This window comes from Mycteria americana, assembly GCF_035582795.1.
Source record: "Mycteria americana isolate JAX WOST 10 ecotype Jacksonville Zoo and Gardens chromosome W unlocalized genomic scaffold, USCA_MyAme_1.0 Scaffold_33, whole genome shotgun sequence".
Classification (NCBI taxonomy): domain Eukaryota; kingdom Metazoa; phylum Chordata; class Aves; order Ciconiiformes; family Ciconiidae; genus Mycteria; species Mycteria americana.
The window spans coordinates 663,574-687,280 of record NW_027445439.1 but is presented as its reverse complement, the minus strand read 5'-3'; positions in this window follow the sequence as shown (position 1 = coordinate 687,280).

Genomic DNA, 23,707 nt, shown 5'->3' with positions numbered 1-23,707 from the left:
CAGAGAAATCACACAAGAGGTGGAAACTATTTGGTCCCTGACCTCAAGACAACTTTGAGACATGCGGAAAGATTACAGCTGCCAGCCAGGGGAGGGAATTGCTGCCTGGCTGCTCCAGTGCTGGGACAGCTGGGCCAAAAGTCAGCAATTAGAAGGTAAGGAAGCCCAACAGCTGGGAATCCCTTGCTAGAAACTGGGGAATTGACAGAGGAATTGGAAAAGAGACAACAATTCACAGTATCTGGAGGTGGCTCCTGTCAAGTGTGAGTGAAAGATATCCATTCAGGGAAGATGTTGTAAACTACCTAGGAAAGTGGATTACTGCAGATGAAGGCATCCAGTGCCTGAGAGAATTAGCAGTGCTGGAAGTCATCTACAGTGACCTAGACAATGACAAGGTCTCCAAAGACCCAGATGACATCCTACGTTGTCCTGGTTTCGGCTGGGATAGAGTTAATTTTCTTCCTAGTAGCTGGTATAGTGCTGTGTTTTGGATTTTAGTATGAGAATAATGTTGATAACACACTGATGTTTTGGCTGTTGCTAAGTGGTGTTTACACTGGTTAAAGACTTTTCAGCTTCCCATGTTCTGCCAGGTGCACAAGAAGCTGGGAGGGGGCACAGCCACGATAGGTGATCCAAACTGGCCAAAGGGCTATTCCATACCATATGATGTCATGCCCAGTATATAAACTGGGGGGAGTTGGCCAGGGGGCAGCGGTCGTTGCTCGGGGACTGGCTGGGCGTCAGTCAGCAGGTGGTGAGCGGTTGTATCACTTGTTTTTTCCCTGGGTTTTGTTTCTCATTCTCTCTTGTTTTCCTTCTCATTACAATTTATTATTATTATTATTTTGTTCCAATTATTAAACTGTTCTTATGTCAACCCACGAGTTTTCTTACTTTTGCTCTTCCGATTCTCTCCCCCATCCTACCGTGGGGGGAGGGTGAGCAAGTGGCTGTGTGGTACTTAATTGCCGACTGGGGCTAAACCACAACAGTCCTTTTTGGTGCCCAACGTGGGGCCTGAAGGGTTTGAGGTAATAATGGATTAACTAGAGCATATTAAGGAATTTAGATTTGTTAGTAGTTGCAGGCCACGACATTGTCCACGGAGAGGAGACAAGGAAGTGGGATGGAAAACCTACCTCGACCCTAGAGGCACGGGTACATGAGTTGCAAGGAAAAACAATCACACAAGGGGGTTCTTCCAGGAAAATTGCTGCTCCGGTTTCCAGTGGACAGTTCCCCAGACAGAGTAAAAGGGCTGATCTTACTCCTGATTTTAATGAAGGAGCTCCTGACTCATATATACAAGAAGTGGGTAATGAATATTATGACCAGGACTAGGGGGGCCCTGCCTCCAGCCAGGAGGAGGAAAGGGACAACCGGGTTTACTGGACTGTGTGGATTCGATGGCCTGGCACATCAGACCCACAGGAGTATAGAGCTCTAGTGGACGACGGTGCACAGTGTACCCTAATGCCATCAAGCTATACAGGGGCAGAACCCATCTGTATTTCTGGAGTGACAGGGGGATCCTAACAGCTGACTGTATTGGAGGCCGAAGTGAGCCTAACTGGGAATGAGTGGCAAAAGCACCCCATTGTGACTGGCCCAGAGGCTCCGTGCATCCTTGGCATAGACTACCTCAGGAGAGGGTATTTCAAGGACCCAAAAGGGTACCGGTGGGCTTTTGGTAGAGCTGCCTTGGAGACGGAGGAAATGAAACAGCTGTCTACCTTGCCTGGTCTCTCAGAGGATCCTTCTGTTGTGGGGTTGCTGAGGGTCGAAGAACAACAGGTGCCAAGTGCTACCACAACGGTGCACCAGCAGCAATATCGCACCAACCGAGACTCCCTGATTCCCATCCATAAACTGATTTGTCGACTGGAGAGCCAAGGAATGATCAGCAAGACTCGTTCACCTTTTAAGAGTCCTATATGGCCAGTGCAAAATCTAATGGAGAGTGGAGAGTGGAGACTGACAGTAGACTATCGTGGCCTGAATGAAGTCATGCCGCTGCTGAGTGCTGCCGTGCCGGACATGCTGGAACCTCAATATGAACTGGGGTCAAAAGCAGCCAAATGGTATGCTACAACTGATATCGCTAATGCGTTTTTCTCAATCCCTTTGGCAGCAGAGTGCAGGCCACAGTTTGCTTTCACTTGGAGGGGTGTTCAGTAGACTTGGAATTGACTGCCCCAGGGGTGGAAACACAGCCCTACCATTTGCCATGGACTGATCCAGACAGCACTGGAACAGGGTGAAGCTCTGGAACATCTGCAATATATTGATGACATCATTGTGTGGGGCAATACAGCAGAGGAAGTTTTTGAGAAAGGGAAGAAAATAGTCCAAATCCTCCTGAAAGCCGGTTTTGCCATAAAACAAAGTAAGGTCAAGGGACCTGCACAGGAGATCCAGTTTTTAGGAATTAAATGGCAAGATGGATGTCGTCAGATCCCAATGGATGTGATTAACAAAATAACAGCCATGTCCCCACCAACTAGCAAAAAGGAAACACAAGCTTTCTTAGGCGTTGTGGGTTTTTGGAGAATGCATATTCCCAATTACAGTCTGATCGTAAGCCCTCTCTATCAAGGGACCCGGAAGAAGAACAATTTCAAATGGGGCCCTGAGCAACGACAAGCCTTTGACCAAATTAAACGGGAGATAGTTCATGCAGTAGCCCTTGGGCCAGTCCAGGCAGGGCAAGATGTTAAGAATGTGCTCTACACCGCAGCCGGGGAGAATGGCCCTACCTGGAGCCTCTGGCAGAAAGCACCAGGGGAGACTCGAGGTTGACCCCTAGGGTTTTGGAGTCGGGGATACAGAGGATCTGAGGCCCACTATACTCCCACTGAAAAAGAGATATTGGCAGCATATGAAGGGCTTCGAGCTGCTTCAGAAGTGGTTGGTACTGAAGCACAGCTCCTCCTGGCACCCCGACTGCCAGTGCTGGGCTGGATGTTCAAAGGGAGGGTCCCCTCTACACATCATGCAGCTGATGCTACGTGGAGTAAGTGGGTTGCACTGATCACACAACGGGCTCGAACAGGAAACCCCAATCGCCCAGGGATCTTGGAAGTTATTATGGACTGGCCAGAAGGCAAAGATTTTGGAATATCGCCAGAGGAGGAGGTGATGTGTGCTGAGGAGGCCCCCCTGTACAATAAACTACCAGAAAATGAGAAGCAATATGCCCTGTTCACTGATGGGTCCTGTCGTCTTGTAGGAAAGCATCGGAGATGGAAAGCTGCTGTATGGAGTCCTATACGACAAGTCACAGAAACTGCTGAAGGAGATGGTGAATCGAGCCAATTTGCAGAAGTAAAGGCCATCCACCTGGCTTTAGACATTGCTGAATTAGAAAAGTGGCCAGTGCTCTATCTCTATGCTGACTCATGGATGGTGGCAAATGCCCTGTGGGGGTGGTTACAGCAATGGAAGCAGAACAATTGACAGCACAGGGGCAAACCCATCTGGGCTGCAGCACTGTGGCAAAATATTGCTGCCCAGGTAGAGAACCTGGCTGTAAAAGTACGTCACGTAGATGCTCATGTACCCAGGAGTCAGGCCACTGAGGAACATCAAAACAACCAGCAGGTGGATCAGGCTGCTAAGACTGGAGTGGCTCAGGTGGATCTGGACTGGCAACATAAGGGTGAATTATTCATAGCTTGGTGGGCCCATGACACCTCAGGCCATCAAGGAAGAGTTGCAACATATAGATGGGCTCGTGATCGAGGTGTGGACTTGACCATGGACACTATTGCACAGGTTATCCATGAATGTGAAACATGTGCTGCAATTAAACAAGCCAAGCAGTTAAAGCCTCTGTGGTATGGAGGGCGATGGCTGAAATATCAATATGGGGAGACCTGGCAGATCGATTATATCACACTCCCACAAACCTGCCAAGGCAAGCGCCATGTGCTTACAGTGGTGGAAGCAACCACCAGATGGCTGGAAACATATCCTGTGCCCCATGCCACCGCCCGGAACACTATCCTGGGCCTTGGAAAGCAAGTCCTATGGCGACATGGCACCCCAGAAAGAATTGAGTCAGACAACGGGACACATTTTCAAAACAACCTCATAGACACCTGGGCCAAAGGGCATGGCATTGAGTGGGTATATCACATCCCCTGTCATGCACCAGCCTCTGGGAAAATTGAATGATACAATGGACTGTTAAAAACTACACTGAGAGCAATGGGTGGTGGGACATTCAAACATTGGGCTACACATTTAGCAAAGGCCACCTGGTTAGTCAACACTAGGGGATCTGCCAATCGAGCTGGCCCTGCCCAGTCAAAACTTTTACGCACTGTGGAGGGGGATAAAGTCCCTGTAGTGCACATACAAATTATGCTGGGGAAGGTAGTCTGGGTTACTCCTGCCTCGGGCAAAGGCAAGCCCATTCATGGGATTGCTTTTGCTCAAGGACCCGGGTGCACTTGGTGGGTAATGCGAAAGGATGGGGAAGTCCGATGTGTACCTCAAGGGGATTTGATTTTGGGTGAGAATAGCCAATGAACTAAATGGTATGATGTTAATTGCTATACAATACTGTATGTCATCACTTTTATGGTTGCTATACACCATATCAAGTGTATTTCAGTGAGAATCACCCAGATTAATGAAGAATGAATTTCGATGAAACCAAGCAAAGTGCAGCAGTGATGGAACCAGAACTGGCTTCAGCATGCAACATTCCAACACCACACACCATCCCTCCTGCCCTGAAGGACTGTGATGACAGATGGAGCCCAAAGTCATGGACTAAATGAACTCAACGGACATTTTAGAGGGATGGCCCATAGACCAAGGGAATGATATCTGTGTGTATATCTCAAAAGACAGGAAAAGTGGTGGTGATTAATTGGAATGTATTGGAAAGGGTAGAACCTGGGCATGAGGTAGATGGTATAGAATAAGGGGTGGATAGTGTCCTGGTTTTGGCTGGGATAGGGTTAATTTTCTTCCTAGTAGCTGGTATAGTGCTGTGTTTTGTATTTTAGTATGAGAATAATGTTGATATCACACTGATGTTTTGTCTGTTGCTAAGTGGTGTTTACGCTAGTCAAGGACTTTTCAGCTTCCCATGCTCTGCCAGGTGCACAAGAAGGTGGGAGGGGGCACAGCCAGGACAGCTGATCCAAACTGGCCAAAGGGCTATTCCATACCATATGACATCATGCTCAGTATAGAAACTGGGGGGAGTTGGCCAGGGGGTAGCGGTCGCTGCTCATCGCTGCTCGGGGACTGGCTGGGCATCGGTCGGTGGGTGGTGAGCGGTTGCATCACTTTTTTTCCCTTGGGTTTTGTTTCTCTCTTTCTCTCTTGTTGTTTTCCTTCTCATTACAATTTATGACTATTATTATTATTATTATTATTATTTTGTTCCAATTATTAAACTGTTCTTATCTCAACCCACGAGTTTTTTCTCTCCCTTTTCCGATTCTCTCCCCCATCCCACCGTCGGGGGAGGGTGAGCGAGCGGCTGTGTGGTGCTTCATTGCCAACTCGGGATAAACCACAACATACGTATATGGGCCATGTGGAGGAAGGTGGTCCAAAATGCTGCAGCATCATATTCCAACAGCTTGGCTACAATTTATTGTCCAGACTTGTATACACCAGCTGTGGAGAGAGCATCTTCCTGGCTCCAAAATTTTGAAGAAAATCTCTGTCCCTCCTTGTCCCCATGTGCCAGCACCTCGGCTGTCAGGGGCCCGTCATGGAGCCAGTCCTCTTCTGCCCTGGTCAGAGGGAAAGGGAGCCCCAGGCATATGCCACATGGCACTCTCTGGCTCTTCCTGCGTGACCAGGGAGAGGACATGAGGCAGTAGGATGGTGAGCCCACCTTTAAGCTGGAAGCCCACGTACACCAACTGAGAGGGAAGACAGCTACTAAGCAGCCTCTCAGTTCAGTTGCTGTTGGGATGGTAGAAGGCAGTCAGCGACCTTGCAGACGTAGAAGAAGGACTGAGATCACCTCCCTTGATCCTGGTGAGGTGACCTCTGGTCTGGCACTGCAAGGGTCAGACAGTGAATACTCTGACCAGGAACAGGAATAGAGGGTCCCTGCTTCTGGCCAGGAGGAGGAAAGAGATGACCAGGTATACTGGACTGTATGGATTTGATGGCCTGGCACATCAGACCCACAGAAGTATAAGGCTTTTGTAGACACTGGTGCACAGTGTACGCTGGTGCCATCAGGGTTTAAGGGCACGGAACCCGTCTGTATTTCTGGAGTGACAGGTGGATGCCAACAATTGCCTGTATTGGAGGCTGAGGTGAGCCTAACAGAGGACAAGTGGCAAAAGAACCCAATTGTGACCGGCCCGGCGGCCCTGTGTATCCCTGGCATAGACTACCTGTTGTGGTTTAACCCCAGCCGGCAACCAAGCAACACACAGTCGCTCATTCACTCCCCCCCCAGCAGGATGGGGGGGAGAATCAGAATGGTAAAACTGAGAAAACTCGTGGGTTGTGATAAAGACAGTTTAATAATTAAAAAGATATAAAAAGAAAAATTTGTAAGAAAAAAAAACAACAAAGAGAGAAGAAAATGAAACCCAAGAAAAACAACCAATGCAAATGAAAACTATTGCTCACCACCAACCACCCGATGCCCAGCTAGTCCCCGAGCAGTGGCCCCCCCACCAACCTCCACCCCCCTGCTTTATTGCTGACTATAATGTCATATGGTATGGAATATCCCTTTGGTCAGTTGGGGTCAGCTGTCCCAGCTGTGTCCCCTCCCAATTTCTTGTGCACATCCAACCTACTCGCTGGTGGGTCAGTGTGAGGAGCACAAAAGGCCTTGGCACTGTGTAAACACTGCTCAGCAGTAACTAAGAGATCAGTGTGTTATCAACCAATTTTTAAAACAAATCCAAAACATAGCCCCATACAAGTTACTATGAAGAAATTTAACTCTGTCTCTGCCAAAACTGGTACACTGCCTCAGGAGAGGGTACTTCAAAGACCCAAAAGGGTACCGATGGGCTTTTGGTATAGCTGCATTGTGTACGGAGGAGATTAAGCAGTTGTCTAGCTTGCCTGGTTTCTTTGAAGATCCTTCTGTTGTGGGCTTTCTGTGAGTCAAAGAACAGCAGGTGCCGATTGCTACCATGACGGTGCACCGGCGACAATATTGCACAAACCGAGACTCCCTGGTTCCCATTTATGAGATGATTCGTCACTTGGAGAGCTAAGGAGTGATCAGCAAGACTCGCTCACCCTTTAATAGTCCCATATGGCCAGTGCAAAAGTCTGATGGAGGGTGGAGGCTAACAGTGGACTACCGTGGTCTGAACGAAGTCACGCCACCACTGAGTGCTGCCATACCAGACATGCTAGAGCTCCAATATGAACTGGAGTCAAAAGCAGCCAAGTGGTATCAGAACTGACATTGCCAATGCTTTTTTTCTCAATTCCTTTGGCAGCAGAATGCACAGCTTGCTTTCACGTAGAGGGGTGTCCAATACACCTGGAATCGACTGCCCCAGGCGTGGAAACACAGCCCCACCATTTGTCATGGACTGATCCAGACTGCACTGGAACAGGGTGATGCCCCTGAACATCTGCAATACATCGATGACATCATCATGTGGGGCAACAAAGCAGAAGAATTGTTTGAGAAGGGAAAAAGAGTAATTCAAATCCTTCTGAAAGCTGGTTTTGCCATAAAAAGAATCAAAGGACCTGCACAGGAGATCCAGTTTTTAGGAATAAAATGGCAAGATGGGCATCGTCAGATCCCAATGGATGTGATCAATAAAATAACAGCTATGTCTCCACCAACTAACAAAAAAGAAACACAAGCTTTCTTAGGCATTGTGGGTTTTTGGAGAATGCATATTCCAGGTTACAGTCTGATCGTAAGCCCTTTCTATTGAGTCACCCAGAAGAAGAATGGTTTCGAATGGAGCCCTGAGCAACGACAAGCCTTTGAGAAGGTCGAACAGGAGATAGTTTGTGCAGTAGCCATTGGGCCTGTCCAGACAGGACAAGATGTGTGAAACATACTTTACACTGCAGCCGGGGAGAATGGCCCTACCTAGAGCCTCTGGCAGAAAGCACCAGGGGATACTTGAGGTCAACCCATAGGGTTTTGGAGTCCAGGTTACAGAGGATCCGAGGCCCTCTACACCCCAACTGAAAAAGAAATAGTAGCAGCAAATAATGGGGTTCAAACCGCTTCATAAGTAGTTGGTACTGAAGCACAGCTCCTCTTGGCACCTCGGTTGCCTGTGCTGGTGTATTGGGTCTGGCTGGGATGGAGTTAACTTTCCCCTTAGCAGCCCTCATAGTGCTGTGTTTTTTATTTGTAGCTAGAAAGGCCTTGATAACACACCAATGTTTTGGCTACTGCTGAGCAGTGCTCTACAGCATCAAAGGCTGTCTCTCCAAACCACCCCCTCCTCCAAAGGCCAGTAGGCTGGGAGTGGGAAAGAGGTTGGGAGGGGATAAAGCCAGGACAGCTGACCCAAACTGACCAAAGGGCTATTTCCTACCATATGATATCGTGCTCAGCAATAAAAACTAAGAGAAAGGAGGAGGAGGGGAGGCATTCATTATTCACGCATTTGTCTTCCGGAGCAACCACTACCCGTACTGAGGCCCTACTTCCCGGGAAGTGGCTGGACATCACCTGCTGATGGGAAGTAGAGAATAAATCTTTTGCTTTCCCTTGCTTCTGTGTGCGGCCTTTGCTTTTCTGTATTAAACTGCCTTTATCTTGACCCATGAGTTCTTTTTCATCTTATTTTCTCTCCCCCTATCCTGCTGAGGAGAGGAGTGATAGAGCGGCTTGGTGGGCACCTTGCAGCCAGCCAAGGTCAACCCACCACACTCAGTTTTGGTGCCCAAGGTGGGGCATGAATAATTCGAGATAAGGACAGTAATTGGGAGAGGTAAGGGGCAAAACACGGACTGAACATTGCTAGAGAGCGGAATAATTGTGGGGAAGTTTTGTTGTTGTAATTGTGGTGAAGGGACGAGGGGTGGAGTGTGTGTAAATTTTCCACTTTTGTCAGTACTGTGATAATGTTATTTTGATTTTGGTGTGGGGAATTCTTTTTGTTGATGTAAGTGAAGTTTGTGAAGATTGTATATTGTGTAATGAATGTGTTTTTTAATGATAATTCTTAAATATGTGATTAACAGAGGTGAGGGGTGAAATGTATTTGGTTTACGTGGCAAGGTTTTGGGAACAGGGGGGCTGCCGGGGTGGCTTCTGTGAGAAGATGCCAGAAGCTGCCCCCATGTCCGACAGAGCCAGTACCAGCTGGCTCCAAGACAGACCCACCGCTGGCCAAAGCTGAGCCAATCAGAGATGCTGGTAGCACCTCTGTGATAACATATTTAAGAAGGGGGAAAATAATGCTGCGCAACAGCAGCTGGGAGAGAGGAGTGAGAATATGTGAGAGAAACAACCCTGCAGACACCAAGGTCAGTGAAGAAGGAGGGGGAGGAGGTGCTCCAGGTGCCGAAGCAGAGATTCCCCTGTAGCCTGTGGAGAAGACCATGGTGAGGCAGGTTGTCCCCCTGCAGCCCATGGAGGTCCATGGTGGAGCAGATATCCACCTGCAGCCCGTGGAGGACTCCACGCCGGAGCAGGTGGATGCGCCCGAAGGAGGCTGTGACCCTGTGGAGAGCCCATGCTGGAGCAGGTTCCTGGCATGACCTGTGGCCCCATGGAGAAAGAGGAGCCCACGCTGGAGCAGGTTTGCTGGCAGGACTTGTGACCCTGTGGGGGACCCACGCTGGAGCAGTCTGTTCCTGAAGGACTACACCCTGTGGAAAGGACCCATACTGGAGCAGTTCTTGAAGAACTGCAGCCCGTGGGAAGGGCCCATGGTGAAATTTGTGGAGACCTGTCTGCCGTGGGAGGGACCCCACGCTGGAGCAGGGGAAGAGTGTGCGGAGGAAGGAGCAGCAGAGACAAAGCGTAATGAACTGACCGCAACCCCCATTCTCTGTCCCCCTGAGCCACTCAACGGGAGGAGGTACAGAAGTCAGGAGTGAAGCTGAGCCTGGGAAGAAGGGAGGGGTGGGGGGAAGGTGTTTTAAGATTTGGGGTTTATTTATCATTATTCTACTCTGATTTGATTGGCAATAAATTAAATTAATTTCCCGAAGTTGAGTCTGTTTTGCCTGTGACAGTAATTGCTGAGTGTTCTCCCTGTCTTTATCTTGACCCATGAGCCTTTAGTCATATTTTCTCTCCCCTGTCCTGCTGAGAAGGAGGACTGATAGAGCAGCTTGGTGGGCACCTGGCAGCCATCCAAGGTCAACCCACCACAGCTGGGCTGGATGTTCAAAGGGAGGGTCCTCTCTACGCATCATGCAACTGATGCTACGTGGAGTAAGTGGGTCACACTGATAACACAATGGCCTTGAATGGGAAACCCCGACCGCCCAGGAATCCTGCAAGAGATCATGGATTGGCCAGAAGGCAGAAACTTGAGTGACATCATGGATTGGCCAGAAGGCAGAAACTTCAGAGTGACGCCAGAGGAGGTGACTCATGCTGAAGAGGCCCCACTGTATAATAAATTATGAGAACGTGAGAAGCAATATCCCCTGTTTACAGATGGGTCCTGTCGTATTGTGGGAAAGCATAGGAGGTGGAAAGATGCTGTGTGGAGTCCTATAGGATGTGTTGCAGAAACTGCTGAAGGAAAAGGTGAATTGAGTCAGTTTGCAGAAGTGAAAGCCATCCAGCTGGCTTTAGATCACAGAATCACAGAATCGTATAGGTTGGAAAAGACCTTTAAGATCATCGAGTCCAACCGTAAACCTAACACTACCAAGACCACCACTATACCATGTCCCTAAGCACCTCATCCAAACGTCTTTTAAATACCTCCAGGGATGGCGACTCAACCACTTCCCTGGGCAGCCTGTTCCAATGCTTGACAACCCTTTCAGTGAAGTAAAATTTCCTAATATCCAATCTAAACCTCCCCTGGTGCAACTTGAGGCCATTTCCTCTCCTCCTATCACTTGTTACCTGGGAGAAGAGACCGACCCCCACCTCTCTACAACCTCCTTTCAGGTAGGTGTAGAGAGCGATAAGGTCTCCCCTGAGCCTCCTTTTCTCCAGGCTAAACAACCCCAGTTCCCTCAGCCTCTCCTCATAAGACTTCTGCTCTAGACCCTTCACCAGCTTCATTGCCCTTCTCTGGACACGCTCCAGCACCTCAAATTGCTGATATTGCTGAATGAGAAAAGTGGCCAGTGCTCTGTCTCCGTACTGACTCATGGATGGTGGCAAATGCCCTGTGGGGGTGGTTACAGCAATGGAAGCAGAACAATTGGCAGCACAGAGATAAACCCATCTGGGCTGCAGCATTGTGGCAATATATTGCTGCCCAGGTAGAGAACCTGGTTGTAAAAGTACATCACGTAGATGCTCATGTACCCAAGGGTCGGGCCATTGAGGAACATCAAAACAACCAGCAGGTGGATCAGGCTGCTAAGATTGAAGTGGCCCAGGTGGATCTGGACTGGCAACATAAGGGTGAATTATTTATAGCTCTGTGGGCCCATGACACATCAGGACATCTAGGAAGGGATGCAACATATAGATGGGCTCGTGATCGAGGGGTGGACTTGACCATGGACACTATTGCACAGGTTATCCATGAATGTGAAACATGCGCTGCAATCAAGCAAGCCAAGTGGTTAAAGCCTCTGTGGTATGGAGGGCGATGGCTGAAATCGCTAGCCCTTGTTCTTGTGGGGGACTTCAACCTGCCAGATGTCTGCTGGAAATACAATACAGCAGAGAGGAAACAGTCCAGGAGGTTCCTGGAGCGTGTGGCAGATAACTTCCTGACGCAGCTGGTGAGTGAGCCAACGAGGGAAGGTGCCCCGCTGGACCTCTTGTTCACGAACAGAGAAGGACTGGTGAGTGATGTGATGGTTGGAGGCTGTCTTGGGCAGAGCGATCATGAAATGATAGAGTTTTTGATACGTGGAGAAGCGGCGAGGGGGGTCGGCAAGACTGCCACCTTAGACTTCCGGAGGGCGGACTTCAGCCTGTTTAGGAGACTGGTCGACAGTGTCCCCTGGGAGGCAGCTCTTATGGGCAAAGGGGTCCAGGAAGGCTGGACATTCTTTAAGGAGGAAGTCCTAAAGGCACAAGAGCGGGCTCTCCCCAGGTGCCGAAAGACGAGCCGGCGGGGAAGAAGACCGGCCTGGCTGACTAGAGAGCTCTGGCTCGAACTCAGGAGAAAGAGGAGAGTCTATGACCTCTGGAAGAAGGGGCGGGCAACTCAGGAGGACTACAGGGGTGTAGCGAGGCTGTGCAGGGAGAAAACTAGAAGGGCCAAAGCTGAGCTAGAGCTCAGTCTGGCTGCTGCTATAAAAGACAACAAAAAACACTTCTTCAAATACATTAGCAGCAAAAGGAGAGCTAAGGAGAATCTCCAGCCCCTAGTAGATGTGGGAGGAAACACAGTGACCAAGGATGAGGAAAAGGCTGAGGTACTTAATGCCTTCTTTGCCTCAGTCTTTATTAGCAGGGCCGAATGTTCTATGGGTACCCAGCCCCTGGAGTTGGAAGATAGGGATGGGGACCAGACTGGAGCCCCCATTATCCAGGGGGAAATGGTGAGTGACCTGCTGCACCACTTAGACACTCACAAGTCTATGGGGCCTGATGAGATCCACCCGAGAGTGTTGAAGGAGCTGGCAGATGTGCTCACCAAGCCCCTTTCCATCATTTACCAGCAGTCCTGGCTAACTGGGGAAGTCCCTGCTGACTGGAGATTAGCGAATGTGACACCCATCTTCAAGAAGGGCCGGAAGGAGGACCCGGGGAACTACAGGCCTGTCAGCCTGACCTCGGTGCCGGGGAAGCTGATGGAGCAGATCATCCTGAGTGCTATCACACGGCATGTAGAGAATAACCAGGGGATCAGGCCCAGCCAGCATGGGTTCAGGAAAGGCAGGTCCTGCTTGACCAACCTGATCTCCTTCTATGATAAGGTGACCCGCCTAGTGGATGAGGGGAAGTCTGTGGATGTTGTCTATCTAGACTTCAGTAAAGCCTTTGACACGGTTTCCCACGGCATTCTCCTGGAGAAACTGGCTGCTCATGGCTTGGACGGGTGTACTCTTCGCTGGGTAAAGAACTGGCTGGACGGCCGGGCCCAGAGAGTGGTGGTGAATGGAGTTTACTCCGGTTGGCGGCCGGTCACAAGCGGTGTTCCCCAGGGCTCGGTGTTGGGGCCAGTTCTGTTTAACATCTTTATCAATGATCTGGACGAAGGGATCGAGTGCACTCTCAGTAAGTTTGCAGATGACACCAAATTGTGTGGGAGTGTTGATCTGCTGGAGGGTAGGCAGGCTCTGCAGAGGGACCTGGACAGGCTGGATCGATGGGCTGGGGTGAATTGTATGAGGCTTAACAAGGCCAAGTGCAAGGTCCTGCACTTGGGCCACAGCAACCCCATGCAACGCTACAGGCTTGGGGAAGAGTGGCTGGAAAGCTGCCTGGCAGAGAAGGACCTGGGGGTGTTGGTTGACAGCCGCCTGAATATGAGCCAGCAGTGTGCCCAGGCGGCCAAGAAGGCCAATGGCATCCTGGCCTGTATCAAAAATAGCGTGGCCAGCAGGACTAGGGAAGTGATTGTGCCCCTGTACTCGGCACTGGTGAGGCCGCACCTCGAATACTGTGTTCCGTTTTGGGCCCCCCACTACAAGAGGGATATTGAGGTACTGGAGCGCGTACAGAGAAGGGCAACGAAGCTGGTGAAGGGTCTGGAGCAGAAGTCTTATGAGGAGCGGCTGAGGGAGCTGGGACTGTTTAGCCTGGAGAAAAGGAGGCTGAGGGGAGACCTCATCGCTCTCTACAACTACCTGAAAGGAGGTTGTAGAGAGGTGGGGGTCGGTCTCTTCTCCCAGGTAACAAGTGATAGGACAAGAGGAAATGGCCTCAAGTTGCGCCAGGGGAGGTTTAGACTGGATATTAGGAAATTTTTCTTCACCGAGAGGGTTATCAAGCATTGGAACAGACTGCCCAGGGAAGTGGTTGAGTCGCCATCCCTGGAGGTATTTAAAGGACGTTTGGATGAGGTACTTAGAGACATGGTGTAGTGGTGGTTTTTGGCAGTGTTAGGTTTATGGTTGGACTCGATGATCTTAAAGGTCTTTTCCAACCTATATGATTCTGTGATTCTGTGATTCTGTGAAATATCAATATGGGGAAGTCTGGCAGACTGATTATATCACACTACCACAAAGCAAGTTTTGTGACAACATGGCACACCTGAAAGAATTGAATCAGTCAATGGGACTCATTTCTGAAACAACCTCATAGACACCTGGGCCAACGAGCATGGCATTGAGTGGGTATATCACATCCCCTATCATGCACCAGCCTCTGGGAAAATTGAACGATACAATGGACTGTTAAAAACTACACTGAGAGCAATGGGTGCTGGGACATTCAAGCATTGGGATACACATTTAGCAGAAGCTACTTGTCTAGTTAACACTAGAAGATCTGACAGTCGACCTGACCCTGCCCAATCGAAATGCCTGCGCAATATGGAAGGAGATAAGGTCCCCATAGTGCACATAAGGAACTGGCTGGGAGAAACAGCCTGAGTTATTCTTTCCTTGAGAAAAGGCAAACCCATTCATGGGACTGTTTTTGCTCAAGGACCGGGGTGTACTATGTGGGTAATGTGGAAGGATGGGGAAATCCAGTGTGTACCTGTCGTGGTTTAACCCTGGTGGGCAGCTAAGCACCACACAGCTGCTTCGCTCACTCCCCCCCGGTGGGATGGGGGAGAGCATCAGAGGGAAAAAGTGAGAAAACTCGTGGGTTGAGATAAAAACAGTTTAATAGGGAAAGCAAAAGCCGTGCACGCAAGCAAAGCAAAACAAGGATTTCATTCACTACTTCCCATGGGCAGGCAGGTATTCAGCCATCTCCAGGAAAGCAGGGCTCCATCACGCGTAACGGTTACTTGGGAAGACAAACGCCATCATTCCAAATGTCCCCCCCTTCCTCCTTCTTCCCCCAGCTTTATATGCTGAGCATGACGTCATATGGTATGGAATATCCTTTTGGGTCAGTTGGAGTCAGCTGTCCTGACTGTGTCCCCTTCCAACTTCTTGTGCACCCCCAGCCTACTTGCTGGCAGGGCAGTCTCAGAAGCAGAAAAGGCCTTGGCGCTGTGTAAGCACTGCTCAACAATAGCTAAAACATCAGTGTGTTATCAACACGGTTTCCAGCACAAATCCAAAACATAGCTCTATATAAGCTACTATGAAGAAATTTAACTCTATCCCAGCCAAAACCAGCACAATGTTATAGGAAGTGCTACAGCAGGAACCACTCAAAGCAATGGAGGACAGTCTCCCAAGAAACAGTGCAAGTGCAGCAGTGACCTGACCTGAGCTGGCTTTGGTGCCCAATAACTCCATGCAACACACCACCTCTCCTTTCCTGAGTGACCACCATAAGAGATGGAGCCCAAAGTCATGGACTAAATGAACTCAATGGACATTTTGTGGACATTACATTTTATACATTACATTTAACTCTATCCCAGCCAAAACCAGCACATTCTCCACCCCTTATTCCATATCATTTACGTCATGCTCAGGTCCCACACTATCCAATACAACCTCATTACCCACCACCCCCCTTCCCATCCTTTGATATAATACACAGATGTCATTCCCTTAGTCTATGGGCCACCCCTGTAAAATGTCCATAAATTTTATTATGTCAGACAATTCCTCTTCAGTTTCCCAATTGTTCTGCACTGGTGTGGGGCGGGGGGGGGGGGGGGGGGGGGCGGGGTGATTGAGGGGGGAGAGAGAGAGAGAGAGAGAGAGAGACGGTGCAGGGTTCTTTGTGAATCTCAATAAGAAAGGCCCAACAACAAATGGCTTAATAAGATAACTACTTTAATAAGACAGAATAAGAAGAGGAATATTGATACAAGTAAATCTTACATCCCTTCAGATGCCAGGCACCCCGTGTTCGTGCAGCATCAGAGCCCGGATGGATTTTTCCATGGTGCACTGTGCAGATCAGATCCTGTCTGTGGAGAGCAGCTCTCCCTTTTGGTCATTCGAGCTAATATATAATTTCCTTACAAGGAAACAACTCTTTTCCTAAAGGATGTTCTCATAAGAACTTCCTGCTGCACTTTTAGATAAAAGCAAGGCCACGCAGGTAGCGTAATCACCGTTACCAAGTGGGAGCTGCCTGCAGGCTCCTCTGTTACAATGAGCTGGCTGAGTTTATCCTGCGGCCAAGGGACTTGTGCAGCACAACACACACCTGAAGGCCAAGCTGTATGTGCAGCACAGCACAGCATAGCATAGGCCTGCACCTACTCAGGTTAATTGTTATGTGGATCACTAACTCCTCGATGTACAGTGGTCTTCCCGTCAGGATCATTACATGTCACAACTGATATCTAGTATTTTGCATATTAGTAACATAGAATAATCCAATTATGCTATTATTCCTGTCCAATGTGACTAATTATATACGTAAAAATAGCTTCTCTTATCTCTAGAATACATTTTGATTCTTAAAATACCCCCTTTATTTAAGATTTTTTAATTTTGATTACTGAATATGTAAGGCAGAGTTTGGCAGCTAAGAGGATCACTTGTCAGTAAAGACTGGATAATTTTTGCAGCGCTGTAGGTATGAGACATAAGATATTTTGCAGTTTGTGTCTCTGTGTATGGTGCCTTGGGGAATGGGCCTTCCTGGTGTAAGGTTTGTTACTGCTACCAAAATACAAATATGAAGTCATTAAGCTGCATGTACCCTTCAGGACAAATAACTTTAGGGTCCCCAATGCACAAGAGCATTGTACAAACAAGCAGATACACACTGTCATTCAAAAAAAAAATGAATTTGGTGGTTAATAGTTAACAATTGGAGCAATCTCTTTTGTGTGTCTCTGCTTCAGAGTCTCACACAGCAGGCCAGAAAAACCCGATCTGCTTTAATTTGCAGAATGCGCCAATAGGGTTTTTGGATGTGTTAAATGAGAGGGTCAGTTTTAAAAGAAAGACTCAGCAAGCGTAAATTAAAATAGCTCCACTGATTTAAACAGAACTGTGTCAGTTTGTACCAGTAGATTGACTCTCTTATTGTCTCATCTAATTGAGCCTTGCATGGCTGATGTTGTTAAAAGTCTTTTTGAAATGTCTGATAACAGACAGAAAAATAGTGTGCATATTTTTAATATGTGTATATTTCAGTGTCTAGAAAGTGATGTCGGAAAAAAAAAAAGAAAAAGAAAAAGAAAAACAAACCTAACAAAAAGTCTCACGCTTCAAATTCCCTTGCCTTTTTCACTGCCTTTTACTGACAGTCATTTTCTGATGTCTTTTTTTTTTTTTAAGTGACAGTAAATTTATTATGGCTGTCACCACAAGTAATTGGTATGCTGTATGCTCTAGGGAATGGGAAAGTAATGAGTGACAAAATTACACTACTATGAATAGCTGTGGACTGGAACAGAGAACATTCCCAGAGAGCTGCTCTGCAGTAGATCTGAAAAGGTCCTGCGCCTTGCCCTCTTATTCAGCTTTCTTTCAGTCGTCCTGTTATTTTGTCCTGGTTTCGGCTGTGACAGAGTTAATTTTCTTCCTAGTAGCTGGTATAGTGCTGTGTTTTGTATTTTAGTATGAGAATAATATTGATAACACACTGATGTTTTGGCTGTTGCTAAGTGGTGTTTACACTGGTCAAGGTCTTTTCAGCTTCCCATGCTCTGCCAGGTGCACAAGAAGCTGGGAGGGGGCACAGCCAGGATAGCTGATCCAAACAGACCAAAGGGCTATTCCATACCATATGACATCATGCTCAGTAGATAAACTGGGGGGAGTTGGCTGGGGGGCAGCGATTGCTGCTCAGGGACTGGCTGGGCGTCGGTTGGCGGGTGGTGAGCAGTTGTATCACTGGGGGTTTTTTTTCCCCTGGGTTTTGTTCCTCTCTTGCTCTCTTGTTGTTTTCCTTCTCATTACAATTATTATTACTTAAAGCAGTTTTCTATTGGTCTACACTTTCTCGTCTTATTCTTAAAGCTACAGTATTACTTTAATATTCTGCGCTTGCCCAAAGGTGAGGGGTGTCTGCTTGGGCCGGGGTCTCTAGCTCAAGGGGTGTGACTTTTAGTATTATAATGAGGATAGTTCGCATGAGGGTGCTTCTTATCACACTTCTGCTAGCAGCTTCAGATTGTTCCCAAAACATTTTAATTAGCTTACGTATTTCTCCAGGGTGTGTTTCACTTCCCAAGGACAATAATTTTAATTAGAGGTTCCACATTCCAGTCTGAATCCCCCTTATCAATTTTACGTAAGTCCTGGCCTTCCACCAGCTCCTGATTGACTACAATTCCCCATTTGAGACTCTCTAAGAATAGTCATTAGATAAGTCTCACTTTATCCTCAGATTGCTTAGCTAATGCTAAGCAACACTTGCAGGTGCATTGTAGTAACATATATAGACATACAAAGATGCTTTTACAAAGATATGTTAACAATATTATTGTTCCCAATAATACTAGGAAATACAGAAGTAATTCCCTTTGAACACAATCTATATGGGCTATGCATTCTATCTGAGTCCAAGTACAGTTCATTTATTTCCGAGTCAGCTTCAATTTCAACAGTGCTGTTTCCCTCAATGTCCACTCTTCTGGAGGGGAGGTTTTCACTCGCGTGTAGTGAATCCAAGAAGCTATTCCTTTTACTTTAATTGCTGTGGGGGTAATTAGTAACACCAAATATGGTCCCTTCCAGCGTTCCCTCAAAGGTTCGTCTTTCCAGGTTCGGACGTAGACTTGGTCTCCTGGTTGAAAGGTATGTACTGGAATGTCTAGTGGAACAGGTGTTCTCTCATGCAGGTAACTGTGAAGGGAAGACAAAGTACGCCCCAACGACAGCAGATATTCAGTCAGTATTTGGTCTCCACTGACATGCATTTGATCACTCCTTCCTGTTAATTTATTCACAGGATACGGTTTACCATACAGAATCTCAAAAGGACTAACCCCTTCCCTAATTCTAGGAGTGATCCTGATTCTTAGCAATGCTATAGGTAGAACTTCTATCCATTTCATTTGAGTTTCCTGGCATAATTTCAAAATTTGTCTCTTTAAAGTTTGGTTCATCCGCTCTACTTTCCCGCTGGATTGCGGTCTCCAAGGGGTATGTAGATTCCAATCAAACTGTAAAAACTTGGCAACCTCTTGTACGATTTTAGCAATAAAATGGGGCCCATTATCTGAGGCCATTCCTTCAGGGATACCGAATCTAGGGATTATTTCTTTTAACAGTACTCTAACTACCTCTCTAGCTTTGTTGGTTCGGCATGGGAAAGCTTCTGGCCATCCAGAAAAGGTATCTGCCAATACCAATAAGTATTTAAAGTGATTACTCCTCTGTAACTCCGAGAAATCTATTTGCCAGTACTCCCCTGGAGTTTGTCCCCTTTTAACCTGTCCCGGAGGAGGTCTTTTCTGTATCTTTGGATTGTTCTTGGAGCATATCAAGCACTGCTTTACAATAGCATTAGCCAGTTTTTGCATTCTTGGTCCTATGGCATATCGTCTGATGTCTGCTAGTACTGCATCTGCTCCCATAGGGGTTTCTTGATGAGTCCTTTTTATTAATTCCCTCATTAGTGGGGCAGTGACTATTATTTGTCCAGTATCAGTTGTCCACCATCCATCCTGGGTTTTGGCACAGTTTAGAAGTTTTGCTAATTGATTGTCTTTTTCCGAATATATTGGAGGGTCCAGTAAAATTCTTCCAGTCGGAATTAAAGCCCCCACCTTAGAGTCTGTCAAAGCTACCCTTTTTGCTGTCTCATCAGCTTTTCGATTTCCACTAATTATATCTGTTTGTCCTTTCTGATGGGCTTTACAGTGTATTACTGACACCTCCTTTGGCTTGAGAACAGCCTGTAATAATTTTAAAATTGTCTCTCCGTGTTTGATTGGAGTTCCTTGGGAAGATAACAATCCTCTTTCCTTCCATACAGCTCCATGGGCATGTATCACTCCAAAGGCATATTTTGAGTCCATATATATGTTTACTCTCATGTTTTCAGACAATTCCAGCGCTCTGGTTAGTGCAACAATCTCAGCCTTCTGTGCTGATGTATTGGCAGGTAGTGGTTTTGCTTCTGTTTCCCTATGCAATGTTACCACAGCATATCCAGCTTTTCGTTTCCCATCATCCACAAAGCTGCTGCCATCAGTGAATAACTCCCAATCCGGGTCTTCCAGGGGTACATCTTTCAAATCTGGTCGGCTGGAATACACCTGTTCCATAACTTGTAGACAGTCGTGCTCTAGTTCATGATTTTCATTGACAGGGAGTAAAGTAGCAGGATTCAAGGTTGAAGTCACCTTTAAAGTGACATCACCTTGTTCAACCAAAGATGCTTGGTATTGGATTAATCTGCTCGGAGACAACCAATGATGGCCGCATTGTTCTAACACTGTTTGAATGGCATGAGGTACAAAGACGGTAATAGGTTGTCCCAAGGTTAGTTTTTGGGCTTCGGCAATCAATAGGACCGTTGCCGCCACTGCTCTAAGGCACGCTGGCCATCCTTTACTTACTTCATCTAATTGTTTAGAGAAGTAAGCTACAGGTCTTTTCCAGTCTCCCAGTGTCTGGATCGATACTCCCAGAGCTACATGCTGTCTCTCACAGACATATAAGATGAAAGGTTTGCTTAGATTCGGCAGCCCTAACGCTGGGGCTCGCATCAGTTCAGTTTTTATGGTATCAAAACTTTTCTCGCATTCGGGGGTCCATTCTAATATCTCTTCAGGACCCCTGATAGCAGCATACAGTGGTTTAGCAATTAAACTAAAATTTGGTATCCAAAGGCGACACCATCCAGCCATTCCTAGGAATCCCCTCAATCCTTTCTTTGATCGAGGAGGAGCTATTCGGCATATAGCTTCCTTCCGCTCCAGTCCCAATTTTCTTTCGCCCTGTGAAACTTCAAAACCCAGGTATTCCACAGTTGTTTGTACAATTTGGGCTTTCTTTCGTGATACTCTGTATCCAGCCAGTCCCAGGAAATTTAGCAGATCAATAGTGGCCCCTTTGCATTCTTGTTCCGAGGGGGTCCCTATTAGTATATCATCTACATACTGTAGCAAAGTAACAGAAGGATGCTCACCTTGTCATTCTTCCAGTTCTTTAGCTAGTATGTTACCGAACAGGGTAGGGCTGTTCTTAAATCCCTGGCGTAGCACGGTTCAGCAGAGTTGGACTTTTCTTCCGGTGGTTGGACTTTCCCATTCAAACGCAAACAATTTCTGGCTTTCTTCTTCCAGAGGTATACAAAAGAAAGCATCCTTCAGATCCAGTACTGTAAAATAAACATTATTCTCAGGTATTGATGATAACAGAGTGTACGGATTTGGAACTACCAGATGCATATCCACTGTAATCCGGTTAATTTCTCTTAAATCCTGTACCAACTGATACTCATGTGTTCGGGGCTTCCTGACCAGCAAAATTGGAGGATTATATTCAGATTGGCATTCTCTTAATAATCCATACTGAATAAAGTCGTTTATCAATGGTTCCAAACCTGTTCTGGCTTCTAACTTAATAGGATATTGTCTTTTTCTTACCGGTTGTGCTCTGGACTTCAATTCAATTTTTACCGGTACAGCATTTTTTGCTCTCCCCGGTCTGTTGGTTGCCCATACTGTAGGTAGCACAGCATCCACGATTTCTTCTGGGATGTCGATATTCTCCTGTTGCTTCGCAGTCAATAAACAAAATTGTGCTTTCCAGGCAGTTTCTTTTGGTAGATGTAACTGTATTGATCTATAAGAAAAGGTTATTTGTGTTCTTAATTTGCAAAGTAAATCTCACCCTAGGAGAGGAATGGGGCACTCTGGCATATAGAGAAACTCATGAGATACCACTTTACTTCCAATCTTACATTCCATCGGTTTCAGAAATGGTTTCAAAGTTCGCTTTCCTGTGACCCCAACAATAGGCATATATACATTACTTAACGGTCCCTTACAGCTAGTCACTACAGAATGGGTGGCCCCCGTATCTATCAAAAAATCTATAACTTCATTCCCCAGCTTCACTGGAACCAGGGGGTTGGCTGGGGAAACTTCAATGTTCTCCCCCGCTCCCCATCAATCTGAGTCTGAAGTTCTGTCCTGGTTTCGGCTGGGATAGAGTTAATTTTCTTCCTAGTAGCTGGTATAGTGCTGTGCTTTGGATTTTAGTATGAGAATAATATTGATAACACGCTGATGTTTTGGCTGTCGCTAAGTGGTGTTTACATTGGTCAAGGACTTTCCCCCCCCCCCCCTCCTTCAGCTCCCCATACTCTGCCAGGTGCCCAAGAAATGGGAGGGGGCACAGCCAGGATAGTTGATCCAAACTGACCAAAGGGCTATTCCATACCATATGATGTCATGCCCAGTATATAAACTGGGGGGAGTTGGCCAGGGGGTAGCGATCACTGCTCGGGGACTGGCTGGGTGTCGGTCGACGGGTGGTGAGCGGTTGTATCATTTTTTATTTTTTTTTTATTTTCCCCCCTTTTTTCCCTCCCTTGGGTTTTGTTCCTCTCTCTCTCTCTCGTTGTTTTCCTTCTCATTATAATTCATTATTATTATTACTATTATTTTGTTCCAATTATTAAACTGTTCTTATCTCAACCCACGAGTTTTCTTACTTTTGCTCTTCCGATTCTCTCCCCCATCCCACTGGGGGGGGGGGAAGTGAGCGAGCGGCTGCGTGGTGCTTAGCTGCCGGCTGGGGCTAAACCACGACAAGTTCCCAACATAATTAGATCAGCCCCCCATGTAGATCCCCCCCCCTTGGATAATCGGTTTCCTCTTCAGGCAGTCATTTTTCCACTGTCCATCTTCCCTACAGTATGCACACTGATTTGGTCCTAACTGATGACTTGCAACAGGGATAGACCCAGGGTTTCTACCCTGGCTCCTACCTCTGCCTCTATCACTTTTTTGATAGTATCCTCGACCCCTTCCTCTGCCTTTTGTCGAATTCCCTGCAATTGCTGCGGCTAGTAATGTAGCCTGCAGCTTCCTGTCCTTTAGTTTTTCTTTTTGTCTCTCCCTTTTCTCTGCTTCATCTCGATTATTATACACCTTATAAGCTATTTCTGTCAGTTGGGATATAGACATTCCTCCTGCCCCATCCACCTTTTGTAGCTTTTTCCTTATGTCCAGGGCAGATTGTCCGATAAACAGCATATTAAACATTCTCTGATTAGTCTCTTCCTCTGGATTCAAGTCAGTCCACTTCCTAGCTGTTTCACATAATCTTTCATAAAATGGTGAGGGGGTCTCATTGTATCATACAATTTTGCTAAGTTTTTAGGTTTCGGGACCCCGTTTCGTATCCCATATAAAATTAATTGTTGATATTGTTTAATCATAGCCCTTCCGACACTGGTATTGGGATTCCCTTCAGGATCACTTTTAGGCATGAACCTAGCAGGATCATCATTGGCATTCCGCCTCTGATTTTCCTGTTTGGCTTTTTCCATTACCAATTGCCTTTCTTCTGGAGTAAAAAGAGTGCTTAACAGTGTTTGCATGTCTCCCCACGTAGGGTTATGATTGCTTATAATTGCATCCCCTAATTGATACATTTTGTCCGGGTT